The sequence below is a fragment of the Alligator mississippiensis genome, chromosome 4, assembly GCF_030867095.1.
Source record: "Alligator mississippiensis isolate rAllMis1 chromosome 4, rAllMis1, whole genome shotgun sequence".
In the NCBI taxonomy this organism is placed as follows: domain Eukaryota; kingdom Metazoa; phylum Chordata; order Crocodylia; family Alligatoridae; genus Alligator; species Alligator mississippiensis.
This window is the reverse complement of record NC_081827.1, coordinates 50,505,380-50,530,506: the sequence shown is the minus strand read 5'-3', so window position 1 is coordinate 50,530,506 and position 25,127 is coordinate 50,505,380. Positions and strand designations below refer to the sequence as shown.

General features: G+C 42.9%; 1 long non-coding RNA gene across 1 annotated transcript in view; it reads left to right on the top strand.

Annotated features, from left to right (window-relative positions):
• The window catches only part of LOC109284306 (uncharacterized), a 145,545-nt gene extending 120,981 nt beyond the window's left edge, over positions 1 to 24,564 (top strand). The window contains exon 4 of the long non-coding RNA XR_009461568.1: positions 20,316 to 24,564. This is a non-coding gene — a long non-coding RNA (uncharacterized LOC109284306). The remainder of the gene's footprint in view (positions 1 to 20,315) is intronic.
• The last annotated feature ends 563 nt before the right edge of the window (positions 24,565 to 25,127 follow it).

Below are 25,127 nucleotides of genomic sequence, written 5' to 3'. Positions count from 1 at the left end.
CACCCCACCTGCTCTGCACATGTCCCTGTACTCACCCTCAGCATCCTGAACTGTTTACTGCACTGCCCTGTCCCCTGAGGTGGAGGCAAGAAACAATAGCTGGGGGAGGGAGGGGGAGCCAGAGTGATGGTGGGGACCAACAGCTGGCAGGAGCATGGGAACTGCAACTAAACCTCTTGTGGGCTTCTGGTTGGACAGCTCTGTTCTAAGGAATGGAAAAATACAACACAGTTTCTGTGAAAGTAACCATTTTGACCAAACATATATTGGGTGCATTTGAAAAGCTACTTCTGGTTCAGACTGGAGACTACAAGTGGGCAAGTTTCCATTCTTCCCTCCTCTTAGACTTCTCCAAAAGTCAGTTATTACTTGGGTTTGAGTGTCTGTGCTTATATGTGAATTGTAACCTCAGGATATGTTTCATTACATACTCGGAACATAAATTGAACTCACTGGGTGTTTTCTACATGCATAGAATGTACTATGAGACCTCTAATCTCCTATGTATTAGTTAGCCTTAAAAAATGTAACGTTCAAAATTTCACTATAATTTTTGTGAAAGTAAGGAGTGCAGACTTGGCCTAGAAAAACCCAATTGTCCTGATTAAATATGATATTTAGATACTGCTATATACTAGTGGCAGTATCGGTAATAGCAGTAACAGAAGCTTTCATATCTTAAGCCAAAATATGGGCTTTAAATGTTATGTAGTACTAGTTGGTGATGATGAACTATATTACAGTCAACCCCAAATGCCACACTTGGCATCAGACCAGGGAGTTTTGTACCACTACTACCACTTAGTTAGATGAGAGATGAGAATCTTTCAAAAGATATGCTTACTAAATGCGCTTGTTGCCTATGTGGTAGTGCTAATACTATATATATATATATATATATATATATATATATATATATATATATATATACCTTGTGATTAGATGTTTGCATATTAATGAAATCACTGTTTCCCCAGTAAAAGTCTGATTAGCTGGCAAATGAACCAGAACTAAAATGTGCATTTATTGCATACCTTCATGCACACATATTTACTTCTTGACAATACCTTTGCATCCATTGTGGTATTTCAATCAGTATTGAATCAGTTGTAGCACCTATGTAGATATAGTATGTATATGAAAAGTCTATTGCCTGTATAAAAAATAATTTTCAGACTTAAAATGTTGCTATTTCAGTTGCCTTTTTTTAGCTTCTATAAGCAACCTTATTTTTTTATTAGAAAGTATTTATAAAATGTAATACTTATTTTAATTTATAAGTGGAAACAAGTCTCCAGAATTAATAAACTTTTACCCATTTTAGTAAGCCTACAATGCTCTAACAGGATATTTTTATTATTCTTTTTTAAAATAAAGTATTCATTCCAGAGCTGACACCTTACATGCCAAGTGTTAGACCAGAGCAAATTTTTACCAATAAGTTTTAAACTCCAGAAAATTGGAGCTTACAATGGAGGTGCCACTACCAACTTAATGATAGAAACATGAACAACCCACTGTAATTTAACATGTAGAATGAAGCTTTATGTATCTGTGGCAAATACAGACTTTGTGCCTCAAGGGTTTGGCATATTTAGATAAAAAGAATCAATGTCATTATACAGTATCTCTCTAGAGCATCATAATTATTCTGCATGCATACAATATTTATTTAAAACTTAAAATTAAACTTCAAGAGGTGGTCATTTGAAAGCTGGCAATGAGTGAACAGATCCTGTCTTCATGAAAAAGAGAATATTTCTTCTAAAAGTTAAGGAGTAGATCAAAACGGTCTTTCCAGTAACTGACACTTTAGTCATACAGATGCTTTTTATGTGTCAGATTTATTAATAAAGAAGGTCCATGGGAACGAACAGAAGAAAATCTTGAGGATGTGACTGTCAGTTTTTGATATGTCAGGTATAATTTTGTAACTGTGATTTTTGGATAGCAGTACACATACAGTATTGTACTGATGTTTGTGTACTTCTTTGTACTCCTCATTTGTGATGACTGGGAAAGAAGATAAGGCGGAGATGTTTTGATACAGGATTGAAACTTGAAACTACAGTCCTTCAATCTGAACAGCATTCCTTTTTCATCTTTCTTTTCATGTTATCTTTTTAACTTTTGCCACTGATGTAAAGAAAAAAAGAAAAATTGAAAAGATGCCAGGTGTTGGTTCTTATCTAGGTGAAAGATCACAGAACTAGAGAATAAAATATAGTTTTAGTTTGTCGCAGTGACAGAATTATGAGAGAGATCAAATACTTGTCAACAACAAATGTTTGTCCTCCTAAAGACAACATGGAATAATTTAAGCTGTGACATCTCATCCTACTTTATACAGAATAATTCACAATATTGTAATTAGTTGAAAATATAATGATCTGATACTGTTATTATGTATGTATTGTGCAAATAATGATGCTCACCTGGGTTAGTCTCTGTTAAATTCATAATGCTGTTGTTCCAGTTTCCAGTTCTAAAACCAAATATAATGATAGCAAAATAGCATGTACATTGGCTAAACAAAGGGAAATGAATGAAGAAATGGATATTTTTAGTTTCATGGTATCACTGAATTTGTGGAAAAGATCAGAAAAGATCTTTATTTTTTTATCGGAAAAGATAAAAATGGAGACTCCATATTTTAAATCATTTTTCTCAGTTGTGATTCTGATGGAAACAAATCAGTAGTTTTTTTACTTTGTACCCTTGGACTTACCAGTCCACACTATCATTTCAATGTCCCTTAGTTATTAATATTCAATCTAAATTTTAAGACTGTACTCTAAATCTTACTAGGTTTCCAGTGATACTGATTATCTATAATCTCTATTTGGTCACTAGTTGATATGGTAAAGTTAAAACCTAGTTTGCTTTGCACATCTATTCAGTAAAAAAAGTTTTAAATGGATGCATTTTAAGTACATCTTTTAAGTTAAGCATCTACTTAAGTGTTTTGCTAAACCAAGGAATCGGCAAGATGAGGCCATCATTCCTTGAAGCCTAGGGACCTGAAACCTTCACACTTGAATCATAATCAATATGGCCTTCTAGTTCCAGTAACCATACCACAGGTTACTTCACTTAGTATGCACTATGGAACACATCAGTAGGTGTTCTGTGCCTTTATCAGCCAAATAAAAATAAAAAAAGCAAAATGGCTTAGAAACAGCTGAAAATGCATCTGACTATTGCCAATTCTGGCAGAATTCTCTCTTCCTGTAAAATCTGGTCCTGTAACATGCTGAGAGTCATGTTTGGATCAAGGGAACACGTTTCACAGAATCTTTCTGTAAATAAATTCAGGTCCTGCTTCTGGCATTGCCAACCCTAAGGTTTAATCATGACTCAGACCCCAAACCTCACATGACTATATGTTCAATTATGTGGTTTAATAGTGAAAATGTAGTGAACATTTTAAATACCCATCATTTATTGTTCTACCTTCTTGTTGTTGATCCCATAGGAAGGATCCACCTAGCCTCAATATGTAGTCAGGATTGCTAACTGTAAGTGCACTTGGTAGATTGATCCCACATCCTGTTGCGCATTTTAGTCATCCAAGGTTCACTTAGGCAGCTTTCATATTGCAATCATATTCCACCTTGTTTGAGCTCCTGAAAACTAAAATTCTAACCCCAAATCAGAAAAGGGCAAGGAGAGAGGAAGGAAACCCTCTGTTTTGTCTTGTTTTCAATGCTGTTTATGCATCTTACTAAATTGCATAAGCAGCATTCAAACCAGAAATCAGCAGTCTCTCTCTCCCAGGAGAGTGCCCTTCTCATTGGACTACCATGTCAGGCTTCATCCTACATGGCACATTTCACATGGATCTCCTCCCCTGATGACTCCTGCATTCTTTTCTATCTTGTCACCCAGCTTCAACAGGAGAACTGGAGGATGAATTCAGTCCTGCTGAGCCCATAGTTAAGGCAATTTTCTTGGAAGAAGAAGATGTAGGTTTAAACCACCTCAGGCCAAGTGATGCCAACACCACAGTCCTCCATTTCCTGGGGAGATGCCCTAACCACTAGGATATTAGGCAAAAGGTGGGCTGCTCCTCTTTATTTGTTCATGTAGGTAGATCCCCACTGTATGGGGTTGATCCAGAGATGGTAGAGGTACATAACATGCGGCCCTGAGTCAGATACATAAGAAACAAGAGTTCACCAACTCTCCTTCACCACATGCTTGTTGGCTACATGTAGAAAACTCACTGCACTCACTTATGTGCCCTGGAGGTACATAACCTCCTCGTTGAGAGAAAGGGGAACTATACAGCTCCCCAGGGTGGAATTCGGACCAATTTCCTGAGGCAGGGAATGATGGCTATGAGGAGCTTGGCTGCTGGGCAAGTGTTCCCTCTATGTCAGAGGTGGCCAACCTGCAGCTCCAAAGTCCCATGCGGCTCTTCAGATGTTAATATGCATCTTCTTGAATCTTTGCACAAGCACACAGTGACCAGCTTCCAAATGTTGGCATATTGGAAATTAGTTCCCTTTGTTTTTCTTTTTAAATTAGGTTTTTTCACTTGCTTAACATCTTCAGTGGTAGCGAAAAAGATAAGTGAGTGAGTCTTCAGAGGCTGACCGCAAAGTGTCTTCCATTGTTGTTGGGGGATGATGACTCAAGGAAAGGTCTGTACTAGTTTCACTCAGCAGTTAGTACAGTCTTCTCCATGTGTGCTGCTGGAACAGCCATTGTGCAAAGGATTATGGGGCCTTACCCAGTGCATCCTAAAGAACATGCATTCACACCAACGTTTGCAGAATCAGAAATTTATATATCCAGGGCAGGAGGAAGAAAAGATCTTTAGGAATCAAACTTCCATTGACTTTCAGTGTAAGTTGGATGCCTATCTGTCATTTGCCTCTTTGAAAATCGCCTGCATAAACTACTGTAGTTTAGAGCTATGAGAAGAAAAACACCCCTAAGCTTAATAATGGCAGAGCTATCTCTCTCAATAATTTTCAAACTGTCATCAGTTATTTCAGAGCAGTATTAATTTCTTACCTGGATGGGAGCAGAAGCTTGTTACTTGAATAAAAAGAATTGCTTGCCCTAATTGAAACATAGTCCTTAGGATATATATATGTCTGTATGTGTGTGTCAAGCTTTAACCTTCCTGGCAGTAGTCTCACTGACATCCCTGCCAGTCAGCAGCTGCACATACCAGCCAGTCCCTTCTTGTGCCAATCTGGTGGTGAGTGGTGCAGAAACATTTTAATTAATGTTGAACTTCTTAAAGTTGAAGTGAAAACAATTACAGCTCAATTTTACTTTGCCTCCTCATTTTCATCACTTACATTCTCTCTTCCTCCTCCCTCTCCATTAGAGGACTTCGTTTCACAGTCTGTGAATTATAATCTAATTATTATATTTTTAAAAGGCAGACAAGGCATTGTTTCTCCATCCTTCAGTTAAAAAGCTCTAGAAAGACAAAGGAAAAACTCTTCTCTTCTTGAGTACCACTAGCACAGAGTCAACTCTCATCTCAGACATCTCATTCTTCTCCATCTGTGACTTAATTTTTTTTCCTACAAAAGGGATCAAATCTTTCCCTTAACAACTGTTTGCACACCAGACTCAAAGAAAGTTCATAGCACACATCACATGTATATTGGATATGTAAGTGAAGTGATCTGTAGCACTGCTAATTAGACCTAAATTCTTGATTTACTATTTATAAAACAAAATTGATTATTACTTCATCAACAACATTTAAAGCATCATTAAGAGAGGTCTGCTCCAGCAGCCTCAGGTTAAATTTTTTAACAAGCACTTTAGTTGTTAATCTGTGTTATTGCCAACATATGTAAACTTCCTAATGCTAATTGCATTCAGCTGTGAATCAAACAATGTCTAATTCTCTTCAGGATTAATTATGCACATGTGCTGCCTGCATTCCTAAACATGGTTCTCATAAATAATAAGAGATATATCTAGGCAGATGGGATTTTTCCAACTAAATGATCTGTTTATCATGAATAAAACAATTGACATATACTAGACTTTTCATGCAGTCACCACAACATTCATATTTTTTAATCATAAATAATTACTGCGACAGTTGTTTGTGTGAATATATTTTTGTATAACCAAGCGTTATAAAGCATGTTCTTCATTCTGTACCATTATCTCTGTGCTCACCTTTTTTATAGTTTTGAACTGAGGGCACATAAGAGGGTGCTTTATATTGTGTGTTTGATGAATGAAACCAACTCCACTAAATCCATGAATGTTATAAACCCCAGGGAATCCTACTTAAGTGGACTTTGCAGGAAAGCACTGCTAATGTGAATTCGTGTTTTAGAAAAAGAGGGCTTTGGGCAGAGACAGAAGAAATTTACACTTAGTAATTAACAAAGCATACAAATAAAAGTATTTTATCGTACCTTTCACTAAAGAAGCCTAGGTCTTATATCTCAATCATGTCTCTTATTTACTTTTATTTTATCTTTTGGTGTATATGCCACCCTATCCACAAAGGCTGAAGGGGGCAACTTCTTGATTTCCACCAAAAAAGGCTTACATGGAAAATTCATCAAAGTAGCAAGAGCTGGGCATTAGAAGTAGTATCTCAGATAATTCAAACATTATGCAATGACCATATTTCATCATGGGTTAATGCAGCCATTATTTTCAGTGGCATTGTTACATATTCTAACATGTCATGACTGCCTCTGTCATTTTGCATATTATGCATTTTGTCTTCTTTTCCATCTTTTTTTTTTAATTGGGTGACTTTAGTGCTTGTAAATGGAGTGGACAGACAGCCTTGGTGTCGAGTGTTTTCTAGTTATAGAACAGGTGGAATATGCTTAGCAGTAACACAAGCTCCCCTTAACAATGGGCCCTAATTTACTCTCTAGGGGAAAATTCTTGAAATGAGAAAGTAGTTCAGTGCCCATATCTCATTCAGTTCCTGGTCTCTCTGTTGAGCCAACCAAGAGTATTATCAATTGGTGCCTGTTATGATGTTTTTCATAATAAGGATATCTGTCCACTGGCAACTAGACTGAAACCATCAACTAATTTTACATAGGCCATTGAAAATCCTTCAGCTGATTATCACTTTAAATCATAGATTATCTTTGCTGAATTTGAACTAGTGACCTAGGCTAAGTACAGGCATTCAAGAAGCCCATGGCAGAAGTACTCTAATTTTTTACCTGTCCTTTAAGCACCCTGTGGCAGTGGGACTCTCCCTGCTGAATCCTGATATGAGCCCAAAGCCTTCAAAGATATCCCTATCCCTCTTGGAGCACAGGGAGAAAAAGAATGAGTTTCCACCCACACAGTCATTTACCTGGAGAGGTGCTGGTGGCATGGTTTGGGGAATCCCCAATGCCATGACCACCACGCTTTATTAGCTTATGCCAGCTCCAGCTGTACTGGCATGCAACTGAGCACATCATAAAGACGTGTCCTATCCTAGTCGGGGATAGAGAATCCCAGAGAAGAGAGTGTGGCTGCTGAGAAGCCAGCTCCCATTCAAGCTTCTCAGCAGGGGCGAATGGAGGAAAGGTGGTGGCTGCTTCTCCACATCAAGACTCTAAGGAGTCTCTTTATTTACCGGAGTCCAGCGAACAGGAGATGAAGGTTTGTTGGCCAGAAGGCAGAGTGTTGGGAGGTCCTCACCACCCTGCTAAAAAGAAGACAACAAATCAGTCATTATGGGAGGGGAATATTCCCTGGGAATCCTTGGATAAGGGTGTCATTTTTGCCTTCTTGCTTTTTTGCTAAAGTAAAGTTTCAGTAGAAAGGACTAAGATGCTGGGTGTAACTTCTTTGAAGCCTGGAGGACTGAGTTAAAATTGGGCTATTTGAGTGTGCCAAATACACAGCAGTTGTAAGGACAGGAATATTGCTTCTTTCTAAAACAAATGACCTGAATAAGACCAATAATATCAGGTTGGCACAAGGATGGGATACAAGAGGAGGTGGAGCCCTGAGGAACAGTGCTTGGCTAAGAAGTAATGGTGCTTTAGGTCAAAGAGACTCCCTCTTTCTCTATTCTTACATCAAGGCATGGCAGATGAAACAAGGGGTGCACGTTGTTAGCAATTGTTTACTGTGTCGAGCTGTCGGGTCCTACAAGTTGGTGAGCAGAAGATTGCCCCTCAATGTGTAAGCAGCCAACCTTGACTATACACAGTTGCTTACACACCGTCATTTAGGTCAGCAGGAAAAGAGAATGCATATTAGCTCTTGTGTAGCAGGGCATGAGTGCAACAGGTAGGAGGAGATCTCACATACCTCCCAACATGCCCTGCAGGTTCCCTGGGCTGCTGAAGACTCCCAAATGGCCAAGCCACCCACTGATTGGCTGGTTGGGACATCATGGCTGCCTACCTTAACCTGATACAGCAACGCCCACTCAGAGTGCCCTGCACCTCTGAAGTGCATGTGTGTGTTGGATGCCTGTGTGTGTGTGTGTGTGCATGCATGCGCACGTTCCAAATACCTGGGTTCTGTGTGTGTGTGTGTATTTGTAACAGTGAGCTTACTGGTCCAGCTACTTCAAGAGTAGAAAGACTGCAGAGAAGGCTCAGGTGGCACTCAAGGGAAAGGACCTGAGTGGGAGAGGGCTTATAGAGTATATAAGTCCAGGGCCTGAACTGGGACGGGAAGTCTGGCCCTGGGGGCCATGGAAGAAAGAGCTCCTAAGTAGGAGGGCTGCAGAGGAGCTCCTGGCTCATCTCATGGATACACTTGAGCCTGGGAGCAGGGCAGGCAAATAGAATATTGTGTACTTGCCTGGAGAACACCAGTGATTTGGGACAGTGGGAGAGATCAGAGGCATGGAAGCAGGGCCATAGCTTGGGAACAGGGCAAGAGGCCTGGGGATAAGGCCAGAGCCTGGGAGCAAGGCAGAGGAGGAATTAGAGATGGGGCTAGAGGGAGCCCAGTGCCCAGAAGAGAGCAGAGACAGGGTTAGAGGGAGCCCAACACTCAGAGAGGGGCAGAGATGGGGATACAGAGCCCATTGAATTGATTGAGCCTGGGTGCAGGGCATGAATTGATTGATTTGTAACATCTGTGAAGCTTGAGTGTGGAAAGAAGGGGAGATGAGTCCACAAAAATTGTCCTTAAGGTGATGAGCAATTACACTGTAGCTCATGAATGAATGAGATCTCTCTCAAGGATCCCTAGAGCAGCCTCCCTTTTCTAATGTAATGTTTACAACAAGGCATGGCAGGTGAGCGGAAGGGGAGGTGGTCAAGTGTGAAAAGAGGATAATTGGGCATGGGGGTGTGTCATGGTCACCCCTGAGACAGGCCTTTGTTACAATCCTGGATGCTTGGGGGGTGTGTGTGTGTCTGTTTGTCTGTCCTGCATGCTGGGCCTTTTGCACAAAGATGCAGAGCCTGCAGACAAGGGGGGGGGGGGTTGTGGAGGGCAGGCCCGGGGCTGGGATGGGCCTGCAATCATGAAAGGGAGGCTGGGGGTTGCCCTGAGGGGTTGATACAGTGACTGCTTGTGCCTTGAAAATAAGAATCAGCTGGTGCCCATTGGATGTCACCCATAGATCAGATAAGAGGAGAGGGGGGGAAATGCTGTTGGACTGCTTGCCATCCTGTCCAGGTGTGCAACTCAAGAGTCATTCTGGCAGCAAGAGCTGAGTGGCTGAGATAATGGTTCCCATATGGGAATCCTTCCACTGCATGTGTCTCTTTCCAGGACTCAGAGGGAGGGAGGTCTGGGGATTTTTGGAAAAGGGACATTTTTTCTCACTCCTGCAGAAGTTGTCAGACATAGGTGCATGATAGCTCCAGTCCCTGACCTGGGGGAGCTGTCTGTCAAAACTGCTGTTTACCCTTTTGCCTGCTGAGCTCAATAAATGCTATTGATGCCTTTCTGGGAGTACTTTGTTGGGAGGGGGAGCCATTTACACACAAGTGCTCATGGTATCTGTGTCTAGGCTCCAGTCTCCCATGGAGTGCATCATAGCCCTAAGATAAATAGCAAGGATGTGTCAATTAGGCAGATTTATGATCCCATTGACTAGGACATGTCTAGTGCCTAATTTTGGGGTAGGGGGAGGGGGGCAGAACTTTGTGCCTTAGCGGGGTTCCAGGCTTCTGCAGGGGAGGGCAGTGGTGGGTAGAAAGTGGGCCATTCACCCTCCCCCTATGCCCCAGCATTCCCAGCCACCCCATCTCTGGCCCCAAATCTTATGTGGGCTTCTCAGCCATAATGGCCTGAGAGTTATGACTGTAAGGGGTGGCCTGTGGTGGCCTTGGATCCCTCTGGTACTCCTTTCTTCCTGCTCTCCCCCAGGGGTTCTGCATTTTCACCAGGACCTGAGTCTCCATTATGGTCTCATGAAGCTGGGGTGAACCTTACCATCATGGGTTGCACAGTATCCTCCCATGTGGCCTGAGAAGTCAGGAAAACTGGCCACAGGTCCTGTGGGTTATACCAGTGAAGTACCCACTTTGCTATTACTAGAGGGCCTGGTATATTTGACTTTGCATTGAAAAAATGAAAATTTAATTTTTGATGAAAAAGACCAAAACCCCCAAAAGAAAAAAAATGGCTAAAAAGTTTCAGATCCTTGACTTTCTGAAGAAAAATAATTTCAAGAAAAATAGATACTTTTCCTTGTGTTGCTAAAAGCCTACCATTCTATCAAAAATGTTTGATGGTAAATTCTTGACCAAGTCTAGATGCTTTAGAGAATCTGGCCCAGTTTTTCATTTTCAAAAGAAAATGTGTTGGAGACCTGAAACAACCCCTAGTTTACAATGAAATAGAATTTGACTTTTCAGGCAATATTTAATTTTATTGTCACTTTAGAAATACAATATGAGACAGAAAAGAGCAAAATTATGGCATTTAGTGACAAGGGACTTATAAGCAGGGATCCAGGTTTTCCGTTTCCCATGGAAAAACAGAGTAAACTGCAGATTTTACCTTTTACAGGAGACAAACATGGATTTCTCATTTTACTGGAGAAAGCAATCAATTTTGCAGTTAGATTTTGCATTTTTGCAATGAGCTCTCTACAACCTAGCAGAGTTCCAGCCTGCAGCGGGCTGCGAGGGAGCAGAAAGAGGGCAGTCAGGTAGGGGGTGCTACATGCATGTGCATGCACATGGCCCCAGGTACAGCCTGAAGAACAGCTCCTGCAGGTAAGGTGGGGGAGGGGGAAAGGGACTGAGGCCCACAGAGGGAGGGAGGGAGTTGGGCGGGGCTAGGGCTGGGGCTGCTCCCCAGCCAGGCAGTGCCTGGGGTTTGGGGCCTGGAGAAACAATATGCAGTCTCAGGGCCCCAGGTGGGCGAGACAAGGCTGCAGGTGAATCATCCAGGGGGTTGCGGGGAGCTGGCTCCACACTGCTACACATGTTCCCAGGGGGCAGGGAGGACCTGTGTCCCCTAGATATGTGTGCAGGGCTGTGTGCTGCCTGTTTCAGGCTTGGGCTTCCATCCTGCTACCCTTCCCCAGGGCCTCCACAGCCCAGTGTGTGTGACTTGGTTCTGCAAAGAACATTGGAGTGGCACAGAAAAGCTGCCTGCCACTGCAAGTTCTATGCTGCCCTGGCCCCCACACACAACTCCATGCCACCACCCCTGCTGCAGCTGCCTCCACAGGGGATGCATCACCAGGGCAGTGTGGAGCTTGCAAAAGCAAGCAGCTTTCATGCATGGATCTGCTGTTCTTTGCAGCACCAGGTCACACATGCTGGGCTGCAGAGGCCCCAGGAGAGGGCAGCAGGGTGGGAGCCCAAGCCTGAAGTAAGCAGCAGCACAGCCTGTGCCCTGTGCACAGATCTAGGGGGCACGGGTCCACCCTGCCCCCCTGGGAGTGCACGCCATGGTGGGAAGCAGCCCCCCTGCCCAAGCCAACAGCAGGCAGTGGGGAGGGAGAGGGGAAGGGAGGTGCTGGACTCCTGTCTGTTGCAGCACCTGCTGCCTCCTGCCATGGCAAGGCTGCTGACCCAGGGCCATGGACCCATAGCCCTGGCAGCTTGGGGCTCCCTCTGGCAGGGCTGGGGGAGCAGGAGCTGTGGGTGGGGGGTGAGGGGCACCAGCAGGGCTGGAGGGGAGTGAGGAGCAGGGCTGGGGGATGCAGGGGGATGGGCAGAAGCAGGACTTGGGGGGGGGGCGGCTGTGGAGGTGGAGTGACGGGCACCAGCAGAACTGGGGGGGGGGACTTTGGGGTGGAGTGAGGGGCACCAGCAGGGCCAGGGGGGCTGTGGGAGACCTTTCATTTTAACCATGGATTTTGGGGGTTTTATCAGAGAATTTGTGAGTTGTTGGTTTGGTTTGGTTTGGTTTGTTTGTTTTTAAATTGAGGAAACCAGGATCTCTGCTTATAAAGGTCAAGGTAGTACATCTGAGAAAATGTATGCATCTGCAGACACACTTGCTTCCTCAGTTTCCTTTGGATGCTGTGCAGCTTGTTGTCTCTAGTAACCTTGAATTAGATCTTAATCCTAACTGAATTTAGTCAGAACTCTGAGACCTAAATCATAAAGAATCCAATATTTAGCAGTTGCAAAAGTGCTTAGGCACTTAGATTATTTTGTGCCTCCCTTTTGGCTTGAAAAGATCCTTAGCTGCTTAGATATTGGTAGTGCTCATGCTCAGAAGCAACCCAGGTTGGCCACTGTGGCAGGGAATTGTTGGTGCCTGCCAATTTAAGGGCCAGAAAGCAGCAGCCAGCAGGTGCCTGATGAGGGCAGTTCTGCTGGGGGCCAGGCAACAACATCACCTGGCTGGAGGGCTGCTGATATCATCTGGAGGTAAGGGAGGAGCTGTAGGGGATGGTAAGGAGGCTCTTGGTCCTGGACATGACCTAAAACTGCACCCTGCCAGGAGTGGGTGGCCTGGTGGGGCTCTCAGTGGTGCGGGAGCCCCCAGGAAATGCCAGGCCAGTTACCACCCTGGTAAAAGGTGGGTTGGGGCGCCTTAACCCCTAACCCCCATGACTGGGTGGGTTACCCCTTTGTTTGGAGGGCCCAGAGGGCGGACCCTCAGAGAGAGAAAAAGGCCATAGACTCTGCCTGTCTGAACTCCCCCTGACTGGCCCATGCTGGTGCCAGGACCAGAAGGGCCGAAGGGCTGGGGGCCCACTGTGAAGAACGCCCAAAAGCTGAGGGCCTGGGGTTCTGACTGGCCTGGAGGTGGGCCAGGGCTAGAGAACTGAGGGTCCTGGTGGGGGGATAACACCCAAAGAGGGATCAGTTCAGGGAGCTATGTTGCCCAATATGACGGCGGAAGAGTCTGCCTGAAGGGAGGAATCCAGGTGGGGCTCAATAGTAGGATTCTGGGGCCCTGAGAGAGGGGCCAGTGATTATGAGAACACAGATGCCATCTGTGAGGCTTGGGCTGTGGTGTAGGGGAGGAAAGGAGCCACAGATAGCACCCCCTGGAATTGAGGCAGGAAATGGGCAGCCTCCCTCTTATTAATATCTACTAATTAATTATAACAACAAGGCGTGGTGGGTGAGAATGCGGGTGGTTGGCCCAGGAACTGGTGGGTGGGCCACAGAGAGATTGGCCCCAAGAAGGCCCCCTGTTACAGCCACCTTGGTGTCTAACTCCTGCCTAAGTCTGCTGCAATTGTAGTTGGTTCTGAGAAGAGTTTTAAACCTTACCTAAACTCCCTGATTACTTAGCTGAGGACAGGATGCCCCTGCATATACCCTGCCTTTCATTGCCTGTTGATATGCTGCTCTACACCTGGAAATACATTGGTAAGGCCATTCCATCATCTCCAGCATCCCCTTAGACACATAAAAGATTGAAGTCTCAAGAGTAGCTGTAGAGGGACACTTCTTAGGTGGTCTCACTTACGTTCTTCTGGATTTGGAGCAAATAGCTGAAAAGGAAGAGCCCTCCTGTTGCCTAGTAGAAAGAACACTTGCTTAGGAAATGGTAGCTCTCAAGAAGGCATGGAAAAGTGCACTTCAGATTTTCCATCAAAGTGGAACATAGACAAAATGTTGGTCCTGCCAGCTGTTCTTGAATAACTGAGTACATATGACCAATAGGGCTGTGCGAAATGACACCGTTCCGTTTTGACTTGCATTTCGATGGAACAGCATTTCATTTTGATTTTTTTTTTTTAATTCAAAACCACTATTCCATTTCTTTTTGTTGAAACAGTGATGTTGTTTTTATGCTGTTTTGAGTTTTGCCCATGGGCTATAATGGGGAAACTCGAAATAGCCTCTCTCATCCGGCAGGCAGATTGGGGGCCCACAACCCCAGAAGGGCTGTGACACTACTCCCGGGGCTGTGGGCCCCTGATCTGCCTGCCAGATGAGGGAGGGAAGCTGAGTGCTGCTGCTTGGGACTGGCACCAGCATGCTGCCAGTCCCAGACAGCAGTACCTGGCTTTTCTCATCCAGCAGATAGATCAGGGGCCGCAACCCTGGGAGGGCTGTGGGAGCTGTGTGATCAAGCTGGAGAAGGAAACTGAGCCCAGCTGAGCTGAGTTCCCCTTCCCAGTGCTAGGATTGGGCTAGGGAAGGAAACTCAGCTCATCCCCGATCAGGGCTGCAGAGGGGAGCTCAGCCCAGCTTAGCTGAGTTGCCTTCCCCAGCCCGATGGATCACAGCACTGGTATGGGGAACTAAATGAATGGGCTCAGTTCCTTTCCCCAGCCTGATTGGATCACAGCACTGGGGAGGGGAGCTGAGCAATCAGGCTTAGTTCCCTTCACCAGCCTGATCCTAGCACTGGGGAGGGGAACTCAGCTGGGCTGCTTTGAAAATCAAAACATTTTGAAACTTTCAAAATGTTTCGACTGATCTCGCTTTGTTTCAAGGCTGTTTTGATGCCCTTCATTTCATTTCAATTTTGCTGTTTTGAGCTCAAAATGAGTCAAAACAGTGTTGAAATGAAACAGCCAGTGAAATTTCACACAGCTCCAATAACCAACTAACAGATGAACACTGATGTTCCAGTGCTAGGTACAGGCTCATACAGAAATACATTTCTCAGTGGTTCCTAGTCTACTTTAAACTCAAGTGTAATTTACTGATTGTGTAAAACAACCCATTGATGGTAACATACAGTAGCTTGTTGTTTACAGGTTAGCAAAATATAGTCAAGAAAAAAAAAAATCACAGCAAGTGCAGTGAACAGTGCCCATCGTCCTTATTTCCTTTGGCAGGAAATCAGCAGTGCTTATACCTTAAGTGCCAGATTTCCTAGAGTTCAGCCCCCATATATGCATCTAAAACTAATAGTCTCCTAGTCACAGTGGCCATGTCTACACATGCAATTCATGCACCTGAAATTTCTGTACAGAAAACTCAGGCTCATTAAAGCACTCCCTAGAACACTTCTACATGTGCACCCTCAGTGGCCACAAATTGAGCCTGACAGGAGCAGCCCAGTACAGAGCTGCTCCTGCCCTGCTCTGCCCCTCTGAAAAAGTCAGGGGGAGCTCCAGACTCCCCATGGGTGTCAGCCCTGGGCTGGTAGGGGCACAGTGGCTTAGTCCCAAGTTCTGGAGGGCTGGCCCTGAGTGGAGGAGGGCAGGAGCAGTCCCAGCTTGATGGGCAGCTGCCTCCCAGCCATGTGGAGATAGGGGACGCCCCCCCAGCTTGGGACTAGCCCAATCTCTCCTTGCCTGGGACAGAGATGCCTGCCAAGCCAGGACAGCTCATCCCCACCCTTTGGAGCTCAGGGCTATGCCCCTGTGTCCCCGACTAGCCCAGGGCTAGCACCTGGGGAAGCTTGGAGTTTCCCCTGGCTGCTGCAAGCTGGCAGAGCAGAGCCCTGAACTGGGCTGCTCCTGTCAAGCTCAGTTTTGCTCCCAATGGGGGCACACATGTAGACGTGCACTTGGGAGTGCTTTAATTGCATGTGCAGATGTGCCCAGTGAGTGGTAAGCTCTTTTGAAAAATTGTGCATAAATAGGAGGTAAGCAGTGCATAGACCCTGTGCCTGTTCATTACACAGGGGTGAATGCCGCTCTTAAGAGCTTATGGCTTTTGACTCTAGTGTCTTTTACAGAAAAGAGTAGAGCTGTTAATGAAGGCCTGTTATCCTGCAGTTCTCAGTTGTATAACTGTACAACCTACATACCTGTATCTGAGAGAGGGCTGATAAGATCAGGTGACTTGCATACAAACACATTTTTTCATGGTAGTGATCTGGCAAAAGGAAATGGTGATCCTAGTGAAATAGAAAAAAGACATGGAAAGCAAAGCAGCAAGAAAGCAAATACTTCACATTTTCTTTTATCTATATAGCCTTGTTTTTCATTTTCAGTGATGACAGAACCATTTTGTAGCATTAATATGCCTCTTGATATTAGAATTCTGGTTGCCTGTGGCGGGGTAAAGCTTAGAGGCTGAAGAAGCTTGGAGAAAATGAAGGTTCATGATCCTTTTGGGAAATTAACAGCTGTGGGTAGGCCAATGGCCTGGTCTCTGATATTATAAAGCTGTTGCAGAACTCAAACTCCTTCTCAGCCTCCTATGTAGCTCAAGGCTCTCACTAAAGCTTGTGTGACTTGAACTGTTACATCAATTCATTCACTTACTGAAATCCCATACATATTAAAAATCATTTGAAAAAAAAGAAAACAAATAAAATCATGTCATTTATAACTATAATGAAAGTGAAGCTTTGTTGGGTACCTCACTGTCACAGCAGCTGCTGTGACATAGTTACTTTGGAGTTTTGATTTTTTTACTTCCCGAGTCTGTAATAATATTGTTACTAGTTATTTATGTGTTCTCTCATCAGTGAAGCTGAGGTTGATTCAGAATCATGCCATGCCATACTGTATTGTATCCTTTTCTAAGTAACATATATTGGTAATCTGTAATTTAACAACATAGTTGCAGTGGTGTGAGAGTAGCTGTTGCTGTTCTGCTACTATTCCAACATGCTTTTTTGTTATCTATTATTGATTTAGTATGCAAAAGTGTTTAGGGTGTGTAAAAGAAACAGCTAAAGACATGATTTCAGCCAAGGTTTCAACCACAGTCCAGTCCATGAATTTGTTTTAATCCAAAATTAGATCTGACATTACCAGTAGAAGAACATGAACAGAACCAACCTGAGGGGAGGAAAAAATTGCAGGGCTTATTGTAGTAGCTTCATAAGACATGTTTGCATCCTGATTCCATTAGGTTATTGTGATATTTAGTATATATTTAATACTTAGTATTGTTAAATTTTTAATGCTCATATGTGAACACAGAAATGATATTTTAGAAAGAATTTTTAAAAACAGAGAGTATGATTTGAAACAGTTAAGTGAGGGGTTTTTTTATGAAATGGTGGCAAGAAGGATTTCTTGTTTCTATCTTAAACTTTGCCTATTGTCCTTACAGGACATATTTCAAAGAATTTAGTTGGGTGTTGGTAGAAAGTGAAATCTTCACCAGCATTGTTCTATGTGAGATCAACAGCATTTGTTATACCATATCAACTTTGTATATGTTACTTAGATAGCACCTTTGTCCATTCACAGCTTTGTCAGTGAGATGCAGATATTTTGTTTCCATTCATTGCAAAAAAGTGAAAATGCATTGCACAGTACCTACTTCCGTTCCTATTAAAATTATCCATTATAACTTAATGACACTGTTTTTTAATGAAAATATTGCCATCTTCATTTTAGAAAAATGTGCCATGGATGCAAGCACCTTTTTCCAAACAACTTTGTAGCTTGTTACTGGGTGGTACTGATGCATGTTTTGTAAGAACACCCATGCATGCTTGAAATGTTTGTCTTTTTATATGAGAAATGTTTCATGGCACTAAAAAGAACCTGTATCTAATGGCACTTCTCTGCTTCACCCATTTAAATTCCAAATAAGTCTTGTTTTAGAATGTGATTTTGTGGAAAAGATCAGTAGCTTTTGAGAATGTGTAGTGTACCTGCCATTAGTCACACTTTACCCTGATCCACAGACATACTGAAGCACACTACATCTACAAGTCCTTAAATGACATTCTCTCAAAAGCTTCAGTGAAACTGTTTCGATGATACACCTAAACTGATTAGGTCACCATTATGGGCATTAACATACTTGAGTGTTTGACAAGGGCAGTAATGGGGCCCCTTGGATTCTAATGACTGAAGAGTTGTATTAAAAGAGAATGTTGCTTGTAAAATTCTTTGTGCAACTGTTTTTTTTCCTAAAAAATAATTTAACATCTACTGATGTTTAATACTTTGCAGTGAGGTGTTAACAGTGTACTAATAGACCGAATGCATGCAAATAAACAAACACATGCTTAGTGAAACCTGAATATAATATTAAAATAATTTGATCTATTTCTGGTACATAATAGTACATAATATACTGTCATTTGGTCATTTGCCAACACATTTATAATAAATACTCTGTTAGGCATTCTGTTAGAATCCTCCATTATTTTTAAAGAAATGAAAGAAGAATGACATGACTCAAGTCAGCAGTTTTACCAGGGTGTACTTGATGGGGAAACTCCATGTGGAATGTCATGGCTCTCTCTTTTTTTTTTTTTCTTCATCTGCTCAGCGTAGGGAGTTTTGTTATTGGGGTAAAACAAAATTGTGGGGTTACAAAATACTAGTTAGGCTTGTGGGTCCATGTCTTACCAGCGGGGACCTGCAGGGAATGGGAGAGTCCCTGTGCCCCCAAGCACTACCAGGAGTAACTAGGAATAACGGCCACAAATTGATTGGGAGTAGGTTCAGGCTAGACATCAGGAGGCACTACTTCACAGTCAGGGTAGCTAGGATCTGGAACCAACTTCCAAGGGAAGTGGTGCTCGCTCCTACCCTGGGGGTCTTCAAAAGGAGGCTAGATATTCACCTAGCTGGGGTCACTTGACCTGAGCAATCTTTCCTGCCCATGGCACGGGGTCAGACTTGATGATCTGCTCAGGTCCTCTCCAAACCTACCAACTATGAAACTGTCTGCTGAAAGCAGAGTATCTGGCATGCTCCTTGATATCTTAATCGACTCTAATGATTAATCAGCTGATTCTAGGAGAAGAGGACAGAAAAATGAAGAGAGAGAGAATCTGGAAAGCAAAAAGGGCAGTCAGAGGAAATGAGAGAAACTCAGTAGGAAGGAGAAAGAATAATATAACCAGAAATTAGACCCAAAGGAAGAATTCAAATGTTTCTGAAGGATTTTAAGAGAACAAATCCAAATAAAAGTTGACAGCTGAAAGTCAATAGTTGATTTTATTCCTAGTTGCCTGGGTTCTTCCAAGAGATTTGTGCAGAGGCTGTTCTATTAGAAAGCAGGCTTTTTTTTTTTTCCAAAGAATAATACCATATTTACCTTAATCCGGCATGACTTCAAATTTGAGACATCCTCCCCAATAATTAAATTCTATACATGGGAAATAATATACATATTTGCTATAAATTTCCATGTATAGAATCTAATTAGTGGAAGCTTGTCTTAAATTCATTCCCCCACTGTGGTGAGGGGAAAGCAGTGGCAGGGAATAACAGTCCATCCTGTCCCTTACCCTCCCTGCCTGCCCTACTGCCATTTGCCCCCACTCCCATGCCTGTGTCTCACTTCTGCCACCTTCTGCCTCACTTTGATCCCCCCATACCTGTGCTTACTCCCTGACTCACTGCCTCCCATCTCTCCCTGCCACCTGCCCTGCCATGTCTGTGCCTGACCCTTGCCATGTATCCCCCACCCCATGCCTGCCCCCTGTGTGCCCCACTATGTGCCCCCTATGCACTACCACTTACCTTCTGCTGAATTCCTACTCTGACTCTGGTTCAGCTGTGGCTGGAGCCCTGATCTGGCTGGCTCTGCTTGGCTAGGCAGAAGCAGTAGTAGCAGCAGCTTTAGATCTGTCTCATTCAGGGCTGGAGGGGCCAGAGCCAAAACAGAAGGTAAGTGGTGGGAGGGGGGAACCTGAGGCAGGCAGCAGTTTCCCTTGTGCTCCTCCCAACCTGCACAACCAGATCTCCCCTGGAGGCCCCCTCACTCCATGATCTCCACCATGCTTTCCCAGCTGCATGCCACCCCCCCCCCCCCCCGGCTACATGCCTCCACCGCTGCATGCCCCTCCCTCACTGCATGAGCCACCCCAGCCCAAAAGGGGGTGGGGTGCGGGGAGGCTTGGCTCTGGCTTAGGCTCTGAGAGCAAGGCTGGAACTGAGCCACTGCCTGCCATGGGCCAGTACTCAAAAATAAGATGAGCCCCCCTCCCCATATTGTTTGGGGGGGAAAGCCCTTGTCTTGGAGTCAAGTAAATATAGTGTACTAAGTGCATTATTATATTTACTAACCTGTATTTATCCTATTATTATGGATATCATAATTATTTTTAATATTAACTTTATTATTGCATTATTTTTACAGCACATTGAAGAGACATGTCACATTGCAAAACACAGTTCTTGGGAGCTAAGTATGACGGACTGGGTCAATCATATGCGATGGGTAAGGGTTAATGTTTTCCATTTCTTCTCTTCATAATAAACAGTACTTTTAAAGCTTTTAAATGTACCACCAAAGAAGGGTATTAATATTTCCATTCAGCAGAAGGAGGGAAAAATGACATGCCTTATCCAAACCATACAGTGTTTCAGGGTAGATTGGGGAACACAGCAAAGATCTCCTGGAAGTGGTTGCAGTGCTTAGCTACAGCAATTGACCATCGTGGGACTGGCAGTGAGGGCCCCACCCCCGGTTGACGGGATTGGTCACAGGGGGGCATGTGTCCCCCCTGACTAAGGCAGCTCTAGTTGCCCATGTCTTCAGGCACCCAGTAACATGGTTGCTCTACCCTTGATCTCTTCCCAACAACAGTCACAGATGCAAAGTAAAGCTTGGGGTCAGCACAGCAATTAAACATTAGTAATTAAGTTGTTTCTGTGCTTATATGTGTTGTGGGATGGGGACCCAGTTGCATGTAAATGGATGGTTCTAGATGTGCAGAAAAGGGTCAGATCCTGAGTTCAATAACTTGCTTGAATTGCAAAGGTTAGGCATGGGGTTGAAGTAACCCTCTCCCTCTCCCTCATACTGCTTAATGCTGTGTCTCATCCCATACAGAATACACCGTTTCTGGTGCAAATACTCAGGAGTGCAAACACAAAGTCTGCTTTCCATAAGCATTCACTTGAGTCCTATTCAATCTCTCAAATGTTTGCAATAGCAATCACAAAAGGGATGCGAGAGTGGACAAGGCAAATTCATTTTTAAATTGGAGTGAACGTTCAGGTATACTTTACAATATTTTCCTCACTCTATCAGGAACTATGGGGTGAAGTGGTTTAATCAGGCAGAGGAGAGTTCGAGGGCATGAGATTTGGGGTCGATGGGTGTTACAGCAACTGCTGTGTTGAGTTTACCATCAACTACAGCACCTCAAACCCAGAAATGAGGAACATATACACTGTTTTGAAAAATATGCTATTTAAATATTTCTCTTTTAAAATATTTGGTGTTCAGTTTACCACTGCTATCTTAAATGAAGCTGAGCACACATGTGTGAGGGGTGAACACAGCTCTCAAGAACTTATTATCCAAAGGCAGGGGACTAGTTTCAACACTAAATCTAATATAACCCTCAGTTGAAGAAGTGAATTCACATGGTGGTACCCTGGTGTCCATGATTTCGGGGAGGTCTGTAGGGGCACTGGGGTCTATCTGGATGAATATAATAACTTGCAGGATTGAGGCTAGACCTAAACTTTGCCTCATTTAAGCAGGGCAGGGGTTTGCCAAAAAACATTTTGCCAAGATTGACATTTCAGGGTCAGAAGTTGGACTGTCTGTACCCATCTGTCCTCAGGTGCAGCATTACTATAGTATTTATTGTGCTTTGTTGAATATCCCTTTTAGCATGTCTCTTAGTACTTTGCTATTTTGTTTGTCTTATGTAAGAGACTAGTACTAAATGAATGCTGTTTTTAAAACTTGGCTCTATCAAACTGTAGGACTTGTTGACATTTTATGGGAAAATGTAATAACACAATTAAACTAATGCTGTGAGTAACAAAAACAATAATTCATAATTTCACACTTTGTAAATATATTTTTGTTGGCAATCAAAATCACACGCACCTCCACAACATAGTATGTCATGGTAACATAACAAACATATATATTACTTTGAAGTTTTAATGTCCTTTTTGAGGTATACAGCACCTTTTAAAAAATTATTTATAACTGGAATATAACATATAAACAATGTAAAGCTTTCAAACTTGGATTCATTACAGATATTAAATGCACCTATAATTGTACCTTTCTCCATCCACTTGAGGTGACCTGTTATTTGGCACTTTAGGGATGGAAATATTTTTATTCAGTTCATGGAACATTTACAGCTATATTGGTACTAGAATGTAGCAACTGTTTTATGTAGACACAGACACATAATACTTTTGGAAATACTGGAATGAAGTACCATGAAAATTAATATTCTGCTTTTTCCCTGTAGACTTTTTGAATCAGAGACTTTATATTATTTTTACAGAAACTTAATATGAACCTATATATATTAAATATCACATTCACTTTATTTCCAGTGATTTTTAGCACAATGCCAACATCTTCCACACAATACCATATTTATCCTATGTGAACATATTTTGATTATAATTTACATTCTGAGCACACTTTGTATGTTTAGAAATGTCCATACTGCTCAAGATCTTCTTAGAATGACCTGCATAGTATATAGTGTAGACTTTATCTCTAAAAAGTAGAATAGTCCTAAACTTCTGCCAATATTTTCTGCTGCTATCATTTTTGCATAAATAAATTGCTGGGATGCGGAGCTTCAAAGTGCTCAGTTTTGACTTGATTCTCTATTAATATCAAGAGTAAAAACTCAGTGCCATACTGGAACACTACAAGTTACATCGCAGAGGAGATCAAAGGTTGTGATATAGAGATTAGGAGCTCTTGGTGACAGGCAACATCTCTTTTGTGTGTGTTTATACAGTGCTTAGTGCACTGGAATCTGGGTCCATGATGAGGGCTCCCACATGCAAGTGAAAAACAAATAATAAATATAGTCATTATTCTATCATGTAGTGTAGCAATGCATTGTATGTCTTTGCAGTGTACCTTTTACCTATGATCTCCAGATAGGCTCTTCCTATCTTCAGTGTATGGCAATTACTCCATTAATATAGGAAATAGGAGGGAAGGTTTCTGTTGGAAGTTCTGACATTGTGCAGAACCACCCTCCAAGGAAGGGTGGAATAGAGAAGTAACTCACCCCTTTTCCTTTCCCCTGAGCTCAGAACGTCAATCCTCTGAGTTCCTTATCTTTCATCTTTTTCAACCCAGAAGTATCTTTGTCCAGACAGTGCTTTAGCAGATGAATCTGGGAACAGATGTGCCAGAGCAGCTTCCTCAATGGCAGAATCTTTCTTCCTCTTTAAAAGAAAATAGAGTAGTATAATTTTTGGCCCTCAAAATAAGGGGGAATCTAGGTAGCTGTTTATTTGCCTCCATTTTTGAGAGTCATATTAGATTAATTTATGGTATCTAATTTTTGTACCTTTCCTGAATTTAAAGTATTTCCACATTGCCATCTTCCTACTGTAGCAGAAAGCCCCCTTTTCCACTTGCCTGCATTTGCTCTCCCCTCTTTGGATATGTTTCTCTTCTTCTACCTTTTCTTCCTTCCTCTTTCTTTCAGTATAAGATAAGGAATTGTGTTTTAAAGTTTGTATGTGTGTATTTTGTATCTCCCCTTGTATTTTGGTATTTTTATCTATTTGTGTACCATGGCATTACTTTTGTAGCTTATATTTTATACTCCTCACCTTTTAGCTAAATGTGTTTTAGTTTCAGAAGTAAGTTAGACATTGTAACAATGTTAACAAGGGCAAGAATCAAACTGCTGCTTCCCTGTATCAGGCGGGCCCCTGAAAAAGCGAGTGAATCAGTGACTGAATGAGTAACACAGTAGCAGACAGTAATTAACACCTAGGGAAACCGCAGATCAACCAATGGAAGAAATCAATAGGAGACAATGTAGCAACCGGGAATTCTCTCAACTTCACAGTTCAAGGGCTAGAAGCCCCGGTCTGAGTTAATCAATGCCGGGGACCAACTTTTGGGCTGAATATCTCCATATCGACTGCTCCCAGAGCCCTATTCAAAATTCATCAACGGACTCCCAAACCTGCACGTACATGCGGACGACCCCTGGGGCTGACAGATGCCATCCAGTAGCCACTGAGGGGAAAGTCCCACAAGGGTCAATGACCCCTGGATTGGGCAAACCTGAAAACTGGGGAGTAACCAAAGTCTGCCAAGGACAGATAAAAAGCAGTGAAAAGTGACCCTCAGTGGCGCCCTCTTGATCTCCAACTTGACCAGCACCTGACCTGTCCAGCCAGAAGGACCAGCTGGCGACCCTCTTCTGTAGGATAACATCACGCTGAAAGAAGCCTCGACTGGCCATTGATGGCAGACTCCAGTGCCTGTGGGATAGGTACTCTTGTAGCTCTCTACTGTGTGTGTGTGTGGGGGGGGGGGGGGACCAGCCCCAAGGTTTATGATTTGACTTCATTACAGTGTTTCAATCCGCCTAATAAACCAGAATTTTAAGGATCCTGAGTTGGACATTTTTAGCCAACACTACCATAATTCTTTTTGCATATATATATATATATATATATATATATATATATATATATATAATTGTGGTTTTTTTTTTAATTTTAACTTTGTTTTCCTTTCTGGTAACAGCACAATAATCAAACACGTTTTTCTTTTGCAAAAGTTTGAATTTCAATACTCTTCCTTGGAGATTTTTTTTGTTTTTGTTTCCATTTTGTTTTATTTTTTTGCATTCCCTTTGGTAATAAACGTGGGAAATCTCACTGGAAACCAAGTAGTTCTGTTCTCTATTATGTGTCTGGTATGTCTGATTTGTTATTACAAAGACAACTTCAAAATGGACATCATGTAGAGTGGATTACTCTCTCTCTGCTCTGTGTGCTGTTGTCATCCAGCAAGAGAAAAATTGCCAAAATAGGAGAAAATAGGGATTTCATCTGTTAGGTTTCCTTTTTCATCACAACTCCAATACCACTGAACCATACTAGGTCCCATATCTACCAGCAGTCTTGCTGATTCTTTTAAACAAACAAGAACTCCAGACAGAAGCAAATCATTTCCATACTGCAGGCAGACAAGACA